A 22,982-nucleotide genomic window follows, 5' to 3' on the forward strand; every position below is an offset into this window, starting at 1 on the left:
CTTTAGCCAAAAAAATTTAACTGAAAGTAAACTACATGCATGTAAATACATCAAATAAACATGTAACAAAACACATGCATCAATCTTAACACTGGAATTTGGTAACCCAAAAACCCTCCTGGAATAAGAAGGTAAAACTGGGGTGGGGATGATACCCACAAAAATTTCTACAGCAATATTGTTCAACCACTTCTGATGGTCTGCCCTGTTAAAGGCCTACCCTATTAAAGGCTTTACACTGTGTCAATAGTGACCTGGTTAGAGGCTTTCAAACACTTAACATGAAGTGTTACCCTGTTAAAGGATTTCATCACTTAGTTAAAGGATCTATCAAAATAGTTGTTAAGCTAACCTATTACCATAGGATTTTTATTTTAATACAATTTCTAGAGAGTATTAGGTACAATAAACCTGACTGATTACAATCGTTGATTGGTGATTGCAAGCACTTGTTCTACTTTCTCTGATCTGGATCCTTTTTGTGATCTGATAATCCTCACTTCTGAAAAATAGAATTCCTTGCGAACCCTTGTATATCTTCTCATACCTCTCATCTCTTACACTTTACAATGAAGTTTCATTTTTCTTATAAAGACATTTGAAGATTTAGGGTTAGGTATGGATCTACGATCCATATTCAATCTTCATTTTTCGCTCAATACTTATCTTTTGCTGATTGGTTGCATGCCTTTAACATTTTTCTTATTGGTTGCATGAAAATTGTAGAGGAAAAAATAAAAGATTTGATCTCATCATTAAATCCTTCGAGATTTACCTTATGTCGGCTGTAAAAACTGTTTGCATCATAGTTTGTGCAATTACAAACTGTTATGCTGATATATTGAGTTACTCGGCTCCTGAAGTATCGCTGATGCTCAACACATGCTATTTTCTGGATAGCTCGGCACTTAAATAATTGTATTACTCAGCACCTTATGTTACTCGGCACCTGTTAACACTCGACACTGATCTTCACTCGATATCTGATCTTCACTTGGTATCTAATCTTCACTCAGCATCTAATCTTCACTCGACATCTAATATTCACTCGGCATCTGATCTTCACTCGGCATCTGAAAATTACTTGGCACATGAAGATCACTTGACATGCATGATGTACTCAGCATCCAATGTGAAATATGATTAAGTGTGTTGGCACTCAAGTGTCAAAAACATTATGATGTTAACAATGTCGACTTTCAAAGGAAAGACATCTAGACATATTAGTGATGATTGTTTCTATGACACTTAAGGGGGCGTTAGACACACTTGGAGGAGATGTGGACTTTTGGAGGAAAGGAATCTCATGTGCAACACCAAAGGAGGCATCAGGCACACTCCATGGAGATGTGAAATTGTGGAGGAACTATGTCTCATTTTGTAAAAGAGGTAGAAACAATAATTTTATGAGGCCAACTTCAAGATTTGCAATCTGAAGTTGGGATATGAGGGCAACTTCAAGATTAAGATTTTAAATTTGAATTTTTAGACTATTTACAAAGATTGGTGAAGGAGGTCAACTTCAGGATTAAGATTTGAAATCTGAAGTTGCAGACTACTTTTAAAGATTGGTAAAGGAGCTCAACTTTAGGATTAGGATTTGCAATCTTAAGTTACAGACTACTTTCAAAGATGGAGCTTCATCAAAGTTTGTAATATTGGTGAAGGCTTTTCAATTTTGTTAGATTAATGTAATAAGGGGGGGAATTTTGGACTTATTACATTAATTAGGTTAGGAATGTTAGACTTATTACATTAATAAGGTTAGCAAGAATGATTGTTGAATTAATGTAATAAGGGGGGAATGTTAGGTTTATTACATTAATTAGGTTAGTTTTTTGTGTTTAGATTAGATAAATAAAATCAGTTCAATATATAGTTGTGGGAAGTTATTCCTGTAAGTAGTTGCTGTAAGGGAAAATAATACTATATAAAGATGCTTAGACATCAATGCAATTATTATTCAATATTATTCATATCAATATTCATATCATTTTGGTATATTATTCAGTATTATTTCAATATCATTTTCAGTATCAAGTTTGTGTGTATTCGAATGATCTGAATCAGTAGTTTCAGCATTTTATATTTTCGCCCTTTCATTTTATATTTTTAGTCTCACATGCTTTGGGCCTATTACAAGATGTGATACTCTTGCAATGGAAGTCTTCTCTCTTTATCTTGTACATGCCGTAGACTGTAGCTCCCTTCAACCTCTCCTCATCTTGTAAATGTTTCTTTGCTTCCTCTTCATCGGGCTCTTCATGTACCTCTACTCCTCTTAATTCTCAATCATCGCCCAAGTGTGCTAAAATTCCATACTACTTTTATGGTTGAACTCATATTTTATTGCTATCCACACCACACAATTAAATCGAATGAATGGATGTCTCATCATGTGGGGAAAAAATAGGGCGACATCTTTCACATTCTCCCGTTTCTTGCATATCTCAATTGGAGTACTTGATAAAATGGTTGAAATGGGCAAGAGCAACTTCAAGTTTTGGCTGTCCTCATTGTTGGCTTTTCATGAATTTCCAAAACCCTCACAGTGTTTTGAGTCGTCAACCAAAAGAAACTCCATCTTGCTAGGAACCAAATGCAATTTTGTAATGACCTTATTGCCTTTATATGTTTCTAGCTGAACCTCTACACCAGTCTTGTAATCCTTCCTAAATGACTAATCAAACTTTATATATCCCAATCTTTGTTCTGCTTTTATCTTAAAGAGCCATAGATCGTGTACCTTCATCTATAGACAACAAATCAAACCCCCCTTTGAAAGTATGAATCAGACTCATGTTATTTATGTTGAAACCAGTCTTTGATGAGTGATACAAATGTAGGCATGAGTCTTTGAAATTATGAATAAAAACCAACAATTCTCTAGAGTCAAGCTGAAAAACTTTAAACAAAATTTTACATTCAGGATTGAGAGTTACTATTTCCACAGGCTCACCGCATGCCGGGACACTTGCAGGTTCAGAATTGGTGGTCAATACCTTCAACTCTTTCTTCATCTTTCAAAGAAACTTCAAAAGCTTCTCATTGACTTACACAAAGAAGCCAAATTCATTTGCTCCCTTGTGAAACTATAAAACATCTTTCGAAGTAAAATAAGAATGCATCTCGTTTACTAGGCATTTGACGTAAAGAAGTGTCATATTCTTCAAAGAAAAGTTTATTGAAAATGATCAGGACCATTATATCTTATCAAGACAATTTTATTCCACAAGTACTTTTGCACAAACTGATGAAATCAATTAGGCCCCAAAGTGGGTCCGGCTAAAAGAATTTTCATTTTCAAATGGCTGAAGTGCCAAATTGATCCATAAAACATCTGATACTAACTGGAATTAAAATCAACCATTGGAATCAATTTCAAAACTCATTTTACATCTTTCTGCAAACTTGTCAACTTTGTGCCTGAAGGTCCTTTGGTTGGCTTTAAGAACTGACAAAAACACCTGACTAGGCTTTGAAATTGAACATACTGATTCTCTATCCCGTATAATTGCACCATGTTGAATCTCATCTAATGAAAAATTCTTAGTCAAAAGATATTGACTATCAAAGTTTCCCTCTCAGAATTGCTTGCAAACAAACATGTTAGAAAATCATAAATCTCGTTCAGAATTGGCTCTGAAAATAGGGAAAATTGACACTTGAGGACATAAAAACTGGAGAACTAGTTCACTATCACGAGTAGAGTATGAATCTACAATTAGGGCTCATGAAGAATAACTAGGCGCATTTGGTGAGTGATCAAAGTGGTCTACTCAAAATTGTAGAATTGGAACACTAGCAAAAAGGTGGTTTTTACAAACGGAATGGACCTGAGAAAATGTCTAGATAGATATGTCAAGATTTAAAAATTGGTACATTTAAAGTATTTTTAGATTAGAATATAATGGTACAATCCATTCTATCTCACCTATCTTGGATTCAAAGTTATAAAATCCCAAATAGGGGTATCGACTAATTTGCATTTACTGACACTAATAAAAAGTTACAAATTGCATTTGGAATCGCATTCGAAAATAGATCAAATGAATTTTTCATAAGCTCAAAATTAAAACATAATAAGTCTCTAACATTTAGAATGCAATAAAAAAGGAATTTTCTCATTTTAGATAACTAGGTCAAAGTTATAACAAGTCAAACTGGGCCTCCCAGAATTCTGAACAATTTGCATCAGCATGACAACAATAAATGACCAATTTTGAGGGATTCAAAACCTAGTCAAAACATATCAAAATGACTTAAAATATGAAACACAGGATCTCTGGTATGGATATTAAACACTCCCAAAGTGGTGAGTCATGAAACATTATTGGGTGTGAGATATTTAGATGCAAACAAGGTCTCTTGTTGTTGTTTGACACTTAGGCAAAAATGCAGATTTAGACATTGCTCAAAATAGAACTTCACGGAATGACAATTTATCTTTGTGGGACAAGTGGATATACTGAATCCAAGGTGTTAGAAACATTAAACACCTCTTAGGCCTCAAACAGATAGCCAGGTACACATGTATTAGAAAGTGCTTATAGGGCTTATTTTTTCAATGGTGCTCCAAATTAGGGCTGTAATTTTGTGTCCCAACAGTATCCAAACTAATAACAAAAGTGTAGACTTAAGAATGTACACACATACCTATAGAACTAGGTAAAATTTTGCACCTAGTCTTTGTGGAAACCAATACTCTATCAAAGAAGAATTTAGTTTGATAAAACAAGAATTTAATTTAATAAAAAATTGATAAGACAAAATTTACTTTTGGAATCATAGACTTGTAATCTTTAGTTATGTTTTCTATTGTTTGAGCCATACTTACTCCCTAGCCAATAGAATTCTTAAATTTAAATAATTATCAACAATATAATTATTCATATAGGATGTGGTAATTAAATGCTTTAGTTTAGGAAAAATATAAACTTAAAGCTCTTACATGTAGGATAAAAATTGCTTAAACATTCTTGTAATAATTTCTATACATGAAATTATATTTTTCTATTGGTGTCTAGTGTTCTATTTGTACTTCAGGTCAGCACACATTAATTGTTGTTTTTATTAATAAAAAAATTTGTATCCAAACTAATAACAAAAGAGTAGACTTAAGAATGTCTGCACATACCTATAGAAAAAGTTAATAGTTTGCACCTAACTTTTGAGGAAACAAATGCTCTATCACTTTTGATGTTCCTTCTCTATTCCTATTATTTTTATTTCATCTCTCAAGTTCTCTTATGTGCAATCTATATTTTATTTCTATTCCTATGCCCACCTTTAGATATTTCCACAAATATTTATCAAATCCAACTATGATCAATGCTCACATATAGTGACATACACATGTCCAAGGCCCACATTCTAGGTGGCTATCTACCAAAATGTGATGAAAAATAGAAATAAAATTATGCACTAATAAACAAAGGGAGTTATCCTATAGCTAGGTGCTTAAGACAAAGTTTTAAATTGACGAAACCAAACCCTTTAAGACCTTATAAAAATTAGTTTTTTGACTATTTTTTGGATTGATATAATGAAGCCAACCAAAAGTAAAATTAAATTGCTTCATTTTGTTAAAGTCAAGGTGATCTCAGATGTTAAATGATAGAAATGACTTTCACAACAATATTTAGACAAAACGAAAAAACCCAGTACACAAATTCGCGATTAACATTCTTACCATATCTTGACATAAATTCTCCCCTCATGAGAAAGTTTGGTCTAAAACATTTTTCTTAGTAATGCTAAATATATTTGACATGGTAATAAATAATGTTTTAAAATAATAACATTTACAACATATGTCTAACATAAAACCCCAACAACTTAGATAGTTTTACCTAAAGTTAAAATTTAACACAGTCATAAATAAATAAATTAAAATATGTTTGTTTTAAATCTTCAAATCTGCACCCCTCCATATTGCAAATGTTTTCTTTTCCTCTGTTGTAAATTCTTTCATTTCAAAAAGAAAGGCTTTTGGTAATGAAGTAGCAAACATGATGAAACATGCCAAAGAAATGGCATGATATGATTTTACTTGATTTGATCAAAAGTGATCAATAATAGATATAAAAAAATCATTGTCATTGAGCCATCTAGATGTACAGGTTAGAATTCAAATAGATATACAAATTTTGTTGTTAGTATATTTTGTAGCTTGTTTTATTCCACTACAATAATATTTAAGGTGAATCCATAAACAAGTTTCTCTAAAAAAAAATACATGAGCCATATAAAAAATGAAAAAAACTATACATATGAGCTATATTGACATATTTACACAAGAGCTTCTACCTTGAAAGAAACAAACTCCAATAATCCTCATAATCTTACATTAGATAAAGAGCTTTATTTATGAAGAAAGGAAAAATACTAAAATGAGAAAGAAAACTCTCATTGGTCTATTATAACCTAACTAGAATCAAACTTGCCAACACCTTAAGCTCATTAGAAATAAAATTTAGAACACTAAGCAACCACTATAGAGGATTTTTTTAGAAATGTCAAATGAAAACAATTGTAAAAAGAATAAATAGAAATAAATGAGAATAGGAATATGTTGAAAGGAAATAAAAAGAATAGAAATATTTTTAAAAGAAAAAATAGAATAGAAAGATTTCTAAAGGAAATAATAGAATAGAAAGAATAAAAATAAATAAGAATAGAAATAATTTTAAAGGAAATAAAAAGAATAACAGTTTTTAAAAATAAATAATTAAAATTGAAAACCAACTTAAAATAACCAAAGGCTTTTATTCAAAATTAATGAAATTTGTTTTTCCGACTGGAGCTTTGTAAAATCTAGGAGCAAAGCTCCCACATACAAGCTTATTAGCTTAAACAATTATTAAATTTGTTTGGAAAAATGTAGATTCGTTCAAAATTTAGTTCAATTTTCTTCTTCTTCTTTACTTTTCAAATATGAAAAGTGATTACTTTAATAATTTTTAAAATAATAATTTAAATTATAACCTGATCTCCATTAAAAAATCAAGGAGTTTAATCTAACTATTTTTAACATAACATATTGAGAACTTGCATTAGATAAATAATTAATCATATACGTTACCTTTAATTATTTGAGTGGAAGTCTTACGATTTAATTTTGATATTCTATTTTTTCATTTAGCATAAATACAACAAAAGAAGATATATTAAAGTTTCTTATGTTGACAAATCTTTTTAAATTTTTAATTCTCAATTCACAAAACATGAATTTTTTAATGACAAACATTACAAGTATTAGGATTTTACAAATTTACATACATTCTCCTATAAATGATTTTTATTTTTATTTTTTATTTTTAAATATAAAATGTTACGTTGTACATGAGTTGGCATGTGAATGGGTCTAAGCTTAAACTAGGCCAATTATGCCATCATCACATACTGACTATATAATTAATTTTTAAATTTTTTTTTGTACTTTGTAATTACAAAGTCATGAAAATAGTTTTTTTTGTGTAATATTTATCAAACTAAAATTTCAAACTATCATTATATCAATTCTTACATTCTTTTTTGAGACTAGAAGAGGTTCATATGATACCTCAAATTATGAGAGGGTCTCATACAAGTCACAATGAGAGAAAGGTTATTTAGCTACTACAAAGTTAAGCATAGCTTCAAAGGGTATATTGAAAACCCAATACCAATTGATTTGTCTATTGAAACAAGAGAATTGAATTAGGAATTCCTAGGGAAGGTGAGGAAACATTAATTTTAACCATCTTAAGATAAGAAAAGACTTGATCAATTTCTAGTGAAAAGATATATTAAAAAAATTGTCACATTTAAAGAGTTGTGTTCTTAAATTGTAAGTCCAGATCCATCTCTAATAGAAAACATTCTAAGAATTGATTTATAATAATTCAAAATATTGTGCGAATGTTTTTCGATTAATTACAAACCAAGTTTTAACGGACTATAAATCCAAATACATAACAAAGCTTATTATTTAAACATTAAGAGTACAAGAAAAAATAAATTGAAACAAGGAATAAAAAAAATAGGAAAGAACAAAAAGCCATCCCAAAACTAAAAGGGCAATAGAGCACCAACATGACTAACAAACAACAAAAACAATAGACAAGTAGTGTAGATTTTCGAGAAGCTGATGCAACCAAAGTTTATCAAACAATTAACTTAAACATAAGAATGGAAAAAACAATATAAATTTTAGAATTTCAAATTCTTCTTTATTATTATTCAAACACCTCTTCTCCTACAATGAAAGAAAACACCAATTTAAATTCAAATCCAAAATTACCATTTTTGTCAGTTTTTACATAAAACATTTTTTTGTCATTTTAAACCTTTTCCTCTAATTTTTTTTTGGTCTTTTCTTTTCTTGTTCTCTTTTGAATAATCTTATGCACATGCCAAGTGATCTTCTTCTTGAATTATAGGTGTCATTTTTACATTTCTAGTTATATTACCTTTCCAATTTATTCTTTTCCTTTTTCTATTTCTCTAATACTTTTCTCAATCTCTAATTTCTCAATCTTTTTCTCTTTCGTCTTCATCTCTTTTCTTTTCTTTTTCTTTTTTGCATTTCTTCTTTGATGAATCCTTGCTCTTCAAGTACCTCTTCAAAAAATTCATCTCTTCAATCAAGTCTCATTAATGTTGCTTCCACCTTAACTTTGCCTCACCTGAATCATTTCTCTTCTCTACCTACTATTTTGGCAATCAAGGTCTCTCTTCTTCCTTCACATATACAAACACAAAAACACCAAACTCTCTTTTCCATACCTTCTAAGCTGTGATACTAGATGGTGTAGCCAAAATTTATCAAATAAATAATAGACACATGCAAGTGAAAAAAAAAAAAAAAGATATTTAAGAATTTCAAATTATTCTTTACTTTTGGTCCAACACCTCTTCTCCTGTAATGAGAGAAAACACTAATTTAAATACAATTCTAAAATTACCATTTTTGACATTTTTTTGAATAAAATTGTTTTTTGTGATTGTTTAGTAACTTTTAAGAGAGATCCTAAAAGTCTGATTTTTTTGTGCGTCATCCTAGAAACTAAGAAAAAAAGTAAAATCCTAAAAGCCACTAAAAGCACTAGCACAACTAACAAACAAAAAAGATAATAGAAAAGTTAATGTAGATTTTTTAGAAGTTAGGCCACTTTTTCCTCCAGATGAGTCATATGGTCTACAATAGTCTAGAATGTCAATATCTTGGTAGAAGGCCTTGTTATTTTATGAGAAGCAAATTTTTTACCTTGATTAGTCTCTTGAGAGTCATCAAGATGAATACTAATATTCTCCTAGGGGCTCTTTTCTAGCTTACAAAGCATAATCCTAAAGTGTTGGGCATAATCTTTCTAGATTTTATGGCTTTATTTACCAATATTTTGTAGATAATTTTCAATGTGAGAAACCTTACCTTCAAGCTTAGAGAGTTTGGAATATTCAAAATTGATTTCATATTTAACATCCTCAATAAGGAGAATTATTCCCTTCCCATTACCTCAATGAGGTCTTTGATCATGTTTGGAAAACTAGAGTCTTGTCCAAGACCAATATTGTCGCAATAAACAATCATTCCATTGATGTCAAGTTTTTTGGTTTTCACATCCTTAATTTCCTAGAGAACCCACTTTATCACCTTGTAGTAACCCTGAGCCACAATTTTCACATCTTGTAGGACACCAACCATATCATTCTTATAATGAATAGCATCAAAAAATCCTTCCCATTCTAGACCAACGTTATAGTCATTCTCTTGGCTACATGTTTTATCTTTCGTGCACTCATTGTCATCCTTCATGAGTTTAAAACCAGCCCCAATGTTTCACAATGAAGAACAATCCTTTTCTTGGCCCTAGGAAATAGAGCACCCAAATTGAGAGACTCCTGCATGAAAATTGGGGCGCTAGAGTGGGGAACATAATATGACTCATATGAGCCCCAACATTGTGTGAATGTTATGAATGAAGAATATGAAAAAATTCTAGACAACTATAGATGAAAACTAATTTAAATACCTCAAATAAAATTCGTATCTAGTTACTAAATTTTTTTTTTATACTAACGAATTCAAGGGTAGATTGGTTTTTCACAAAAGGAGACAGTATATTATTAAGTAAACTAAACATAATTTCACATACAATTTAACTTTCTTCAAAGTAAAATTGTGATCAATATTGTTGGTTTTTGATTTAACAGATTTAGAAATACCAATTAGAAACAAAAATAAAATAATACCTAGGGGTTAGCTACTTTCCATATTTGGTACATTCTATTTGATCTTGGACCAACTAATAAATAATTAATGCTTTCTATTCTTTAAAGGCTCTGGTAAACCAAGGTGGGTCAATCTATGGATTTTACACTTCTTATATTCAATTTGTCTTGCAAACCCTTCACAACATATTGGGCCTACAAACTTCTAGTAATTGAAATTTATAGAAAAATTTAGATTAGCCAATGTAATAAAACTAGCAAACTATTGCAACCAATGATGACCAATTTTATATTCCATTTCACTATGAATTTTAATGATTTTTGACTTTAAATTTCAATCAATACAATGTTGGAACTAAATTTCTTGATTCCTCAATAAATGAATAGTTCCTTAACCCATTGTCATACAATCGTATGAGTCAACATCACTAGATCTATTTAATTGACTTACAATTAAATGTATCAATTGTTGACCTCAAGATTCTATACTTAGAATATCCCTCCCATACCTGAAATGATTCTACCATTCCAATGAAGAATTTATTTAATTCCTCTAATTAAAGGCAACAATGAAATAACATAAAACTCACTTAAATTTCATTTGAGTAAAATGAAATTTGCTCATTCATTCTCAAAATCATAAAGGCATGAAAAATGGAGATCAAATTTTGAGACACAAATACTCTGCAATCTAACTTGTATTAACCTCTTTGAGAATCATACATACTTCTGATAATAAGACTTGTAAGAATTTGCCTAAGGGAGAAATTCACCTAGGAACTAAGAACTCAAACACAAGCACACAGTAGACCAAAGAGAGAGAGAGAGAGAGAGTATGATCATAATGAAAATATATTCAATATGCCATGATTAAGAGTACAATAGGAGTGCCTATATATAAAGGCCTCTCAGAAAGCACCTAGAATGTCTCTAGAAACAACCAGAAGATAAGACAACTAAGCACCTTATCCAACATTCTAGATGAATGGATAAGAATGATAAAGTGTCATATGTGTGTAGAACATTCCTATGTTGTAGACAACATGTGCTTAAAAGAGGTGCGGACCCCTGTGCTATCATCATGATAACTCATAAGAGTGCACAAACTCCTAAGTGTCTCACAAATAAAATAATGTAAAATAATAAATAATGCATTAACCTAAGTAAACTTAAGTAAGTGTAATAAGTGAATACTTATTTACACCAACACCCCCCCTTAAGTGCAACTTAGGGGAATGCCCTTAAGCTTACGAAACTATATGAAGGTGCAAAATGGGTCTCTCAAGACCCCCCATTATGACATACATCTTGTATATACATAAGAGAATGAGAGAAGGAAGAGAGACAGAATTGGCTCCCCCCCCCCAAAAGAAGAATGCCAACAAGTGAAAGCCGCTATGATGAAGAAGTTGTTCCATGAATGCAGAATGGTGTTCCTTCGCTTAGGAAGAAACAATGCCAAAGGTACACTCCTAAGGATGTATGGTGGCCCTGAAACCTGCTCAAGTATCCCTGTACTGATGTTGATGTTGACCCCTTCCAACTGTGCTGAAAAGGAAAAATGCAAATCTGGCAAGGAGGTCTGTTGAACCTGTTCCACTAAACCATCTATCTCCTCATTTGACAAAGAGACCTCCACTAATTTTTGTTTATAAGGATCCACAACCATGCCAACCTTGAAAGATTGATCATGTAGAGAATGGACATGAGGGTCAGAGTGAGCCCTCACAACAATTGTAGAAGGATCAACTTCATGAATGAGAAGATGTATGTCCTCAAGTGTGTCTCCCAAGTCAACTGAAGTTGTAGATGGAAGACAAGATGTACCATTCCATGTTGGACCTTTCACTATGGCAATATAAGCATGTGGACTGGACTGATGTGACCTCTCACTGCAACTATCGATAGAACCCCACATGTCTAAACCTATTAAAACACTATCGCTAGTGTCACTATCAGTTTCCACTGTATATGATGTGTAGAGAGGAGTAAAGGACAAGCTGGGAGAACTTTCCTCAAAATGAACATCCTTCTCCACAAAGATCTCATGAGTCTCTGGATCCATTAGTTTATAAGCCTTCACATTGTCTTCATAGCCAATGAAGTTACAAGGCCTAAGTGTTAGTGCCTTACAACTCCTAGAAGATAGGTTAGCCCATTCTGGACAACCAAAGACTCTAAGGTGACTCACAACTGGTTTTCTGCCACAACATGTCTCAAAAGGAGTCTTGCCATCTAAGGCTGGATGAGGAGACCTATTAAGTATGTGAGTAGCACTGCTAATGGCTTCAACTTCAAGTGTAGGATCAAGAGACTTGGCCTTTATCATGCAACTTTCCATGGTCTTGAGATTCCTAATCCTCATAGCTACAACATCTATCTTGTGTGGACTAAATGCTAGTGAGTTCTGAAGATCAATCCCCTCAAATTTGCAAAAGTTTTTAAGTCTTCTATCAACATATCTATTCTCATTGTCCACCCTTAGTACTTTGATGGCTTTCCTTGACTTGTGTTCAACATGAGTCTTGAAGTCTTGAAGCTTATGAACCAATTCGTTCTTATGATGAAGGAAGAAGACCCAAGTGAATCTCAAAAGGTCATCAACAAATGCGAGCATGTAGCAACCTTGGGTGACTGAAGTCACTGTAAAGGGTCCTGCTAATGCCATGTGAACTAGCTGAAGAACAACTGGAGCTAGAGAAGACTTCTCTTTATCATACTTCTCCTTGAGATTCATATCCACTGAACAAGATGAACATTCTCCCTTAGAAAAGTTGATATTAGGTAGACCTTTGACCATGTGGTTTGAGCAAAGTTTCTTAAGAGAGTGGAAGTCAAGGTGACCAAACCACTCATGCCATAAGTTGATGTTTGAAGTAGAGTGAGTAAACAAGTCTTGGTAAGGACTCTGAGGCACAAAGTGGGAGAAGGAATAAAGCCTCTTGTCATCATTGACTTTCCCAACTGCAACCAATGAATCATCTTTGAGACTTCGCACCATCAATGAATTTGGAAGGAACTCAACTTTATGATCATCTCCAAGGTGAGTGATTTGGTAAACTGATAGGAGATTGGAGCTTAGATTTGGGACATAGAGAACATCCTTGAATTCCCAATTTTCCATTTCCACATGTCCTTTCCCTTCAATTTCCATCTTAGCATCATCTCCCACAAAGATGTGTGGCACCTGTGACTGCTTCAATGAAGAAAAATCTTCCTTTGAAGAACCCATATGGTAAGAGGTACTTGAGTCAAGTATCCATTTCAAAGAAGAATTTGTGTTTTCGATAAGTGCTTGACCTTTACCTTTTGAAGAGGTTGGAGTAGAATCCTTGGAAGTACTTGGCACTTGAATCTTGTTCTTCTTGAGTAGATTTTCTAACTCATCGATTCTTTTTGTCTTGCAATGATGCTCGTTATGATTTGGCTTTTTGTAGTATGCACAAAAAAGTTTTTCCTTCTTTTCATTACTTTCCTTCTTGTTTGAAGAAGAATTGCCTTGTTGAGAGGAGGATTGTTATGTCTCAGATTGTGTTTTCTGCTTCCACTGCTTCTTGTTGTTGTTTCTTTTCCCCCTTTGACTTGATTTGTGATCATCACTAGCCACCAAGGCTTTGGTTTAGATGACTTGAGAAGTCCCAAATCCACCAAGTGAGATTGTTCAACAATCAACATGTCTATAAATGCATCAAAGGAAGGCTTGAGGTAAGTAGATCCCATGGTCAACCTGTGAGTATTAAAACTCAAAACAAAATTAGTATACTCAAAAGGTAGCTTCTTCAAGATGTGATGAATCAACCTATCATCCTTCATGGGATTTCCACAATCTTTAAGAAGTTCCCTATACTCATTGACTTTGATGATATAATCTTGAATTGTGTCATAATTCTTAGGATCCAAGAGAAGTAGATCATCCTCAATTTGAAATCCCTTTTCTTCATCCACCTTACCATACAACTGTTCAAGTTTATCCCAAGCTTCTTTGGATTCTCAACAATTTTTTAATATGGAAGAGAAGATCCCCTTCTACACAACTCTTGATAACACCTAAAGCCTGTTGGTCTTTTTTTTGCCAATCAATGAGTTCTTTACCATCAAGAGGTTTGGTAATTGTACCATCAACATACAGACTATATTCTTTTTCCATTAATCTACTCCATGCAATATCTTTCCATGTAGAATAGTTGCGTGAAGTTAAAGGAGGACATTTAAAACCAATAATGCAGAAATGAAAAGAGCACAACAGAGAGACACAAAAAAAATAGTACACCCCCCCCCCCCCCCCCCCCCCCCCCCCCTCTTCACTCAATCAAAAGACCCCCCCAAAAAAATGTTGTTGGCACTTTATAAGTAGTGCATATACAATGGGCCACTTGTCAAAATGAACAAAGTGGACTTTTTAATTTTTCTTTTACAACTGCCATATGAGGCTGAAATTTGTCACTTATGCATTGTAGCTTAGTTTTACAAAAATTCTTTAAAAGAATAAAAGCTTTACAATGCCAAAGAAGGCCTAATTTTGAAAGTGAGAAATTGGTTCATAGAACCCTAGAATGTGACTTCAGATCTAGAAAGTAGACAAAAAAAAATGCACTTTCAAAAAAAAAAAACTTGAAAAAGTGACCAGATGTGCCTATACAGAGCTTCTGAAGTTGTAAAACACAAGATTATATAGGTACAGTCACCATAAAATGAAATTTTTGCAAAATCTGTGCACCAAAACTAGAAAAAAACACCATCACTAGAAAATTAAGGAAATTCTACCTAATTTCAAAAAAAATTGCACTTGAATTAGAGTCTCGATGTCCAAGTTATGGGCTCACAAAGTTAGGTTGCCAAACTAAAATGCAATCTGAAGAGGGGTTTGGAGGAAAAAATATGTGTCTAAATTTGAAGGTCAAACGACCATCACTGCAGTTGTAAAATGCCTAGAAATGATGGTCAAACAGTCATCAACTTTAAGATATTGTAATGATGATGTCAGCAAAAAAATTGTGCCTTGGGGTGACATGGCAGTTGATCTGCTATCCGTACTATACGGCCTAAACACGTGTCAAAATTTTGTATGTTGACATGTCAAAAAGGACAACGTGAGGTGGTGGTACTAGGTTTGATGTGGAAAATGTGCAAGACCGATTTCTATGTGGTGATGTGGCAGTACCGGTGTACACATGTCCATAATATAGTAGTCCACATGGTCTGTCTGTGGATGAGTCCACATATGTAGGTTAGGTAGACCATAGGATAGCGGGTAGCTTGTGAGTGGATGTGACCAGTTCGTGTGGAGGCTTCTAAAGTTCTTGCGTGTCAGGAAAAATAGCTAGCCGAAAAGGTGATGTAGACGCCAAATACTCGCATAGATGTCGGATCTGAACAATACATGACACTGAATAAAAGTTTGTGACTGCCAAAAATGTCACAAGCACTAGGAACAAGTTTTGCAATGCTAAAAAGACTTGTGTAGGATGCCAAAAATAGTCCGTGGGCATGCAGAGAAGTCTACGGGCATGAAAGCTTTGTTCAATGCATTGAAAAGTGGAAACGAGGGCCGGTAAACTACAACACGCGGCCAAATTATGAATAAACGTGCCAAATTCTTTAGACGGGCAGTAGGTATTCATATAAATAATCCCACATTCACAGTGGTTTAGCACTCTGTGCTATTTAAAATAGCAAAGCCTCCAAATGTCTAACAAAGGTAATACGCTAGTCGTGGAGTGTTGACCGGTTGTGGTTGGAGCAAAGTGTAATACGCTTTCGGTAGGAGATAAGTGGTTGCTGCTTGTTTGTGGCTGAAGAAAGCTAACCCCTTATGAATACATAATATGCCTCCAAAAATGATAGATTCGGGGTGTCATTGCTCACGTCTGTTAGAAAAAAAATTCTCTATTGGGCAAATTTTTTTTGCGAATTTGGACAAAAAATATGACGAAAATTACAGAGAAAAATAAATTTGTAGATATGAAAGTAATCAATTAAATCCACAAAAAATGACCATAAATTTGCAGATCTGAAATTAATCAATTAAATCCACAAAAAATGACCATACCCATATTGCAAATCGGGGCCTCTGGTTTCCAATTTGTAATTTTTTTTTGCATCATGGCCGACTTTGGGCCAAGGTAGGCATGTTTATACTCAATTTTCACCGGTTCAATGTTTTAGACACAATGGCAAGGTCAAATCTGGCTCTAGACACTTCCAATTTTTGCAGTACTTCAGATTCGGGCTAAAGTGCTAAAGCAAGCGTGGTCTCGAATGGCTATGTGATGAGAAAGTCTCCAAGAGCTCTGATACCATGTAAGAATTTGCTTAAGGGAAAAATTCACCCAAGAACTAAGAACTGAAACACAACCACATAGTAGACCAAAGAGAGAGAGAGTATGATTAGAATGACAATGTATTCAATATGCCATGATTAAGAGTACACTAGGAGTGCCTATATATAAAGGCCTCTCAAGAAGCACCTAGAATGTCTCTAGAAACAACTAGAAGATAAGACAACTAAGAACCTTATTCAACATTCTAGATGAATGGATAAGAATGACAAAGTGTCATGTAATGACCCTTTTTAGGTCATTCATCTTTTTGACTTTCTCTTTGACTATGACTCTATTATTCAGTGCCTTCTCTCCTTGCATGCAGTTTTCCTTTCTTGGTGTGTGAGGGTTTCTTTCACATCTTTGCATTGAGTATGTTGGCATCCATTGCAGTGTCTTTTCTTTTTATGTGAATGTGGATGCCTTCTGAATCTGATGTCACCTCCCTCATTCAACATGGTTCTTCTCTGAGTCATTACAGAGCCTTGTGATAGTCATGCACATACCTGGCAACCATCATAGTAATGGTGAAGACAATTACTTGGCTAGTGTTAATGATAGCAATGAGAAAATCAATGTTTGATAATCTATAAGCTTATATTTCAAATAAGAACCATCTCCTTCAACATTCTATAGACATTCAACACTCTTTACTTTGTGATTGGCAGCTTCCTTTACGTGGACTTAGCCTCCAATGGTTGCCAAATTTATCTTCATGAGTTCCTTCCTTATACCTCATGAGTCATGATGCTTCTAAGCTTGAAGCTTTCCCTTGCTTATTATCTGTTATATTATTTGGATCTTGCCACAATATGGGTAAAACATTATTTACTTGGGAATATTCACTTGTTGCGTTATGTTTGACGTGGGTAGTATGTTTTGTTTACCCTTCCTTTTGAGCCCACCTTGTTCCATGTGATCACTATGAAGGCACTTCAACTACATCTGACATTTGGCTAGCTTCCTTCACTAGTTTGGCGAGCCTCTCGGCTCTCCCATCTACAATGGATGAAGATTACCATCCCTATATTATCAATGTATTCGTATTCAGACGGTGGTCATTTCCACGTCCCTAAGTCAAACCTCCTTCTGTACTCGGATACTATGTAGTCCTCCTTGTTACATGGTTTGTAGACTAACTGCCTTCCTCCTTTTCACATACCAAGCATGGTTAATATATATGTGTTGGATTTAATACATCATTTAGAAGGGTTGTGCTCTTTAAATTTATTTAGTGATTATTAATTTATATTTACATAATTGAATATTAGTAGTATATTTTTGTGTTAGTGATTAGTCATAAATTGGTATCATATTGTCAATATGTCAATTGATATGATATATGATATTATATAGAGACATGTCTTTTCGTAATATAATAATTATATTATATTGATTATGTAATCATATTAATAACAACATTATAACATATCATATATTATATTAATAATAATATTAGTATTATATATTTTTATATCATAATAATACTTAGTTCTCAATTATATTATAATATTATCCTTGAATATGTCTATTTCATAATAAAATATCATTAATCGTTTATTTATACATTTTTATACTATCATAATAATAATTATATATCAATATTGTATAATAATGCTTGATGCACTACTATATATATATATATATATATATATATATATATATATATATATATATATATATATATATATATATATATATATATATATATATATATATATATATATATATATATATATATATATTCAATCTTTAATTAGTAATAGTGTACATAATTTATTAATAACATTATTGTTATTATTATGTGTACCATTGATATCCATGAATATTGATTACCTTACTAATATTATCAATCCTTTATTTATTATATTTTAATACTACTATCACATTATAATTATAATGTAATATCATATTGTATGATAATAACATTATATTATTATTATTTTATTTATTAATAATGATTTGACCTTTTAATATTACCTTATTACCTTAGTAACATATTATTATTATATGAATAATATATTATTATTTATTCTTTAATAATATATTATACCATTAATAATATATCAATATATTATAACATTAATATAATAATTTACTTATATTACGCTAATTAGGGGGACATGACAGTCTGCCCTTCCTCAGATTGCTTGTCCTCAAGCAATGAATGTTTACACTAAACCTTTATTGTGAATTCAATGTACAAGTTATACACTGGAATGAAGAATACATAAGGTATGCATGTAGTTAATGTCATAATGCATGAAGCAAATATCTGAGTGCTTGTAGACACAAAGCATACACAAAGAAGACACATTAATGCATGAAGGCACGAAGTATATATGATGCAAACACATGATGCACTCCTTGTTGATTTTCACAATGAAGTAGAGTAAAAGGAATGAAAAATATACTTCCTCGATACTCCTTTTGATCATGGATCCTAAAAACACAAATAATTATTAGTATATAATAGCTCCAAGAAAGATGAGTGTTGTGATGATCCCTTTTTTTTTATTTACATATTCATTTGAAAGGAATCGTTCTCTCTCTTCATTATGATTATCATAAGATGGTAGATTGACGGTGCAAAGGGCGCGTGAAATAGGCTACAAGCGATTCTCTAGAGGATATCCATCATGTGCTCAAATTTACTCTACCTCTCCCTCCACCAACTCCCTACCTTAGGATATCATAATGTGGATGAGAAGCTGAGTGTTAAATTTGATTTACTTAGTTCATTTGGAAGATTTTTTCTTTAGTACACAAACAAATTTCTTTCTCCTTATTACAATCATCTTGAGATGGTAGATTGATAGTGCAGAGGGCATGTGAAACAAGCTACAAGCAGTTCCCTGGAGGATATCTGTTAGGTGCTCGAATTTACTCCACCAACTCCCTATCTTAAGAGATTATAATGTGGATGAGAAAATGAATGTTAATCTAATGAATAGGAATCTTTCTCTCTCCTTATTACAATCATCTTGAGATGATAGATTGACGATACAGAGGACGCGTGAAACAAGCTACAAGCAGTTTCCTGGAGGATATCCATCAGGTGCTCGAATTTACTCCGCCTCTCCCTCCACCAACTCCCTATCTCAAGAGATCATAATGTTGATGAGGAATAGACCCATATGTACTATCTAATCACATGTATTTCCATTCTATTATAATTGGTTAAATTCTTTCTTTTTTGGAATGTACATTGTTCTATGGACATGTATTTACTCTTTTGTAATGTTAGGTGTAAAACCAATAGTCACTAAACTATGATAGGTCACTACACCTCATTTCATATATTTCCCTGGTGTTTAATACTTCACTTGAGTGGTGGGACAACATTTGTCATGGCTCATGCCACACCTTTTTTATTTCTCAAACCTATTTGATTTCCCTTGGTCTAGTAGTCTATTGATATTATTCTCTTTTTCCATTGTCTATTTTTATTAGAATACTAGGATGATCTTGTTTATTTAAAATCAATTGCACACTCTATCCAAGTACCTTTTTAAATCTTAGCGGTACCTAGTTTATAGTATTGTACTCTATATGATCTACAAAATTTTCATGGTGGAAATAATCACATTTTAATAGTTAGAAGATTAACTCTAATACTTATAATGTCTCTATTCAATTATAGGAATAATTAAATCAATTCATTTAAAAGATGTTTAGAAGTACTTCCAATAGTTATTGAAGTCTTGTTGAATATAATATTTCAAAATATATATTTTTATTTTTAAGTCCATATTGTATTGTAGTGATGAATTGAATATAATTATTAAATAAATAGAGTACCCTTTAAGTAGATGGTTTACTTCATACATTCAATGTATACTTACTACCTTTAGTAGTGTGACTGGTATGTAACCCGTGCCATTGTGACCTTCTTAATTAGTCACTTACGTCACCATGCTTATAATATGGTGGGATCTTGCTAATGGAGAGGCCTTACTTCATAAATTTCCCTTTGAAAAGCAATATTGATTTTTATGAAATATGAACATAATCTCATTCAAATATTAAACATCTATAATATTTAATATTACATAAAATTATCCTTACATGTATTTTAATTTTTAATTTCATAATATCTATTTCTACATGTAAATGAAGAAAGAGTTTAACTAATACATACCTTATGTGTGTCCTTCAATGTACCTTTTCCAAACTCTCCTCCTTCATAAGTGTTTTATATGGCATTCATATGGCTATTGACTGTGGTATATGCAATTGGTTTATATGAAGTAAAAAATCTTTCAGGTGTACTCTAATATGGCGTTAGCTTCTTATCACATGGTGCTAACTATCATTATTCTCCTAAAGGCTTTGGGCGCACTCGTGGAGGACTTCACATCTCATATTCTTATGAGGATCCTAGATGCCTCGAGTCAAAGTAATATATATGACCTTCAGTCTACACCCTCAATCTTCATTGCCCACCTGTTTCTCTTGCAATCTTCCTTGAAAAGAACCTGTCACTCGATCTTTTCTAATTCTGTTATGGCTTCTTTCATTTCTGAAACTATAGTTTATCTATCCTTTCTACAAATGATTAATTTATCAATGCATGCTTGCTCATTTTTATTTTTATTTTTTCTTCATCATTGGCCAGATTAATAGCAGATGAATTCTCTATACCACTAATAAGTCTGCCAACTCCTCATATGTATGGGACCCTTTATTGTATCGCCTACTAATTATTTGGCATGACTCTTCTTACAATTAGTCTTTCAATTATCAAAGTAATGTGCCGATGACATTGATTTCTCCTTTTCTAACATGTCTGATTTGTGTGATTTGATTTGATGTTCAGCGCAAGTGTGATACCTTGCTGGCAGTGAACTTAGTTTGGCTCCACATTGGATAGTAAAGACTGATTGGTTATGATTCTTGATGAACACATAAACCAATTTCGTGCACCCACTTATCTCCTTCGATATTTAGTGTACTTCCTATTGGATGACCCATCCATTGTGTATGAAGCTTGTATATCCACCTGGTCTCTTTGTGCATTATGGCTAGTATGCCACTCACGTAAAAGTTTGATATCATGAAAGTTCATTTGAATGGAAACCAGTTGTATATTGTCCTTCCAAACTTGCCAATCTTGTGAGCCTTGCATATGACGTGGTTCATATCTCCTTTCCTTCTTTGCTAAATGTATCCTCCCAAAGACGTGGATGGGATTAGTCCTTGCTAAAACCCAACTTTGGTAGAATCACCTTTTAGAAAACTCAAGAGATATAATCATAAACCTTATTCTTGTCTTGATTGAGAACCATACCTTCTATTTTTATTTTATTGAATAATCATCTCACAGGAAACAATTGCATCCTTGAAATCTACATCCCTAACAAGATTCCACTATATTCATTTCATAAGATAAAATCCATACAGTCCATCATCTCATTACCTTGAATTTTGTTACAATTATAGTCTTCTAATAAATGTTTCATAGACTAGCAAGATATTAGCTTTGATATCAATTGCAATGACCCTTTTTAGGTCATTCATCTTTTCGACTTTCTCTTTGACTATGACTCCTCTATTATTTGGTGCCTTCTCTCCTTGCATGTGGTTTTCCTTTCTTGGTATGTATGGGTTTCTTTCACATCTTTGCATTGAGTATATTGGCATCCATTGCAGTGTCTTTTCTTTTTATGTGAATGTGGATGCCTTCTGAATCTGATGTCACCTCCCTCATTTAGCATGGTTCTTCTCTGAGTCATTATAGAGCCTTGTGACAGTCATGCACACACCTGGCAACCATCATGGTAATGGTGAAGACAATTACTTAGCTAGCGTTAATGATAGCAATGAGAAAATCAATGTTTCATAATCTGTAAGCTTATATTTTGAATAAGAACCATCTCCTTCAACATTCCGTGGACATTCAATACTCTTTACTTTGTGACTGGTAGCTTCCTTTATGTGGACTTAGCCTCCAATTGTTGGCGAATTTATCTTCATGAGTTCCTTCCTTATACCTCGTGAGTCATGATGCTTCTAAGCTTGAAGCTTTCCCTTGCTTATTATATGTTGTATTATTTGGATCTTGCCACAATATGGGCGAAGCATTATGTACTTGGAAATATTCACTTGTTGCGTTATGTTTGACGTGGGTAGTAGTTTTGTTTACCCTTCTTTTTGAGCCCACCTTGTTCCATGTGATCACTATGAAGGCACTTCAACTACATCTAACGCTTGGCTAGCTTCTTTCACTAGTTTGGTGAGCCTCTCACCTATCCCATCCACAATGGATGAAGATTACCATCTCTATGTTATCAATGTATTCGTATTCGGGCGGTGGTCATTTCCACGTCCCTAAGTCAAACCTCCTTCTGTACTCGGATACTATGTAGTCCTTCTTCTTACATGATTTGTAGACTAACTACCTTCCTCCTTTTCACATACCGAGCATGGTTGATATATATGTGTTGG

This window comes from Cupressus sempervirens, chromosome 6 (assembly GCF_028749045.1).
Source record: "Cupressus sempervirens isolate cs-2001-9-10 chromosome 6, ASM2874904v1, whole genome shotgun sequence".
In the NCBI taxonomy this organism is placed as follows: domain Eukaryota; kingdom Viridiplantae; phylum Streptophyta; class Pinopsida; order Cupressales; family Cupressaceae; genus Cupressus; species Cupressus sempervirens.